The sequence below is a fragment of the Gracilinanus agilis genome, chromosome 1, assembly GCF_016433145.1.
Source record: "Gracilinanus agilis isolate LMUSP501 chromosome 1, AgileGrace, whole genome shotgun sequence".
Taxonomy (NCBI): domain Eukaryota; kingdom Metazoa; phylum Chordata; class Mammalia; order Didelphimorphia; family Didelphidae; genus Gracilinanus; species Gracilinanus agilis.
The window spans coordinates 170,474,735-170,476,500 of NC_058130.1; the positions used below are offsets into that span (position 1 = coordinate 170,474,735).

Sequence of the window (1,766 nt, forward strand, 5' to 3'; positions counted from 1 at the left end):
TTACGTTGGAGGCGATAAGGTGACGAGGCTGGAAAGGCAGGTGTGAAGGGCGGGGCTTGTGCATTTAGGGTTGAAATCTATTGGCCTCTGGTGCCTCTTTGAGACGACCTTGCACTTACACTGTAGGTCGTTTGCGGGACTCGGGCATTTACAGGCTGTTTCCTCCGTTAGTCTGTGAGCTTTCATCTACTCTAATTTACGTATAATCTCCCGTTTTACAATGTGAGCTCCTTAAGGCAGGGCATGTGCTGGTTCTTTCTGTCTCCCCACTGTTTATTCCCCTGCAAAAAAAGTCTGATTAACAAAAGAGAAAGGGACTGATTGCCAGAAGACGAGCCCCAGCGGGCAAACGACCCAAATCCCATTTTGCGCACTGACACGTCGCGAGATCTGGGAGGAGAGGCAGGGCGTGCCTGGCTTCCAAATCCCCTCCCACTCCACACCTTTTGAGACCCCAGCTGAGGTGATGTCACATGGACTTTCCTCACGTGACGGATGTCCAGCATGGCGGCCTCCCCAGGTCCCTTTCTTCTGTGTAGAGTTAAGCAAAGAATCACGAATAGACATTGTTCTGCCTGAGAAGGGGTGGAGTGCGGAACGTACGGGCAGGTCTTATGAATAATTCCTGAAAAACTCATATATAGCTATTTCCCTTACTCAAAGACGCAGGCATGTATCTCTGACAATAATGTCTAACTAACATCAATATAGTGTTTTAAGGTTTAAAAAGCTCTTTAGAAATATCATCTGGTGTTATCCTCACAACAACCTTTGGAGAGAGAGAGTATTATTATCTCATTTTACAGAGGGGGATAACTAAGGGAGACAGGTTAAATGACTTGCACAGGATCACACAGCTTGTAAATGACAGATATTGGATTTAAACTCAAGGTCCAGAGCTCTATCCATTGGACTTCCGAAATAACGTGATTCACAAAAGTTGAGGTTTACACTTTTTCAGAATATAGTAAATAAACCACCCCATCAGGAAACCAGGCACATAGGCCTATCGTGTCATGAGTCCCTTTAACATCTCATTATACATATTTAATTCTTCTCTTGAGTCTATGAAGAAAACTGGGGTGGGGCCAGGTGAGAGAAGTGAGAACGTTAATGGCAAACGCTATTCAAGACTTGCTGAGAGGCATCAGGAGAGAGAGAGCTCCCTTTGTGCCAGGAGGAGGGTAGCCATAAGGGACTGGATCTAGTATTTCACTGCTTAATGAACTCTGACCAAGAAGCTCTTTACTAATGTAGGTTTTCTCCTTCTCTGCAACTTTTCATCTTCAGGACTTTCTTGAAACCCTGGGAGGTTTATTTACTAGCTCAGGGTATATCAGAAGGAGGACTTCAACCCAGGTAATCCTCAATTCCAGGTCAGATCTCCACTCAAACTGTTATGAGTAAGATTAGATTAGCTAGTTATTAGGTATTGATTATATATTGATTAGGAAGTACCTAGCAGGAAGGAGCTAGAGCTGGGAATTCCAGGTTGGAATGAAGGAGGAGGAAGTCTATCTGTGTTCTGTGTGTGGACTCCATTAGTGGTAGGCAAAAACTGTTGCCAGCCTGGGAGACCTCAGAGCAAAGGACACCCTATTTCCTGTTTTCCCCTGGATCCTGTGTGGTGTGGCATTTAACGAAAGGACAAGATCTACAGAGCCAAGAGAAGAGGACAGTGCTTCAAGCAAACCCCTTACTACTTGGTTCCTGAGACAACTGTAGCTCCTGGCATCCAGACATCATCAGTGGATTGCAGTGAGAAA

General features: G+C 45.2%; 1 pseudogene; it reads right to left on the reverse strand.

The window, feature by feature from the left end:
• LOC123249286 overlaps positions 1 to 1,766 on the reverse strand; it is a 13,376-nt pseudogene continuing 11,610 nt past the window's right edge.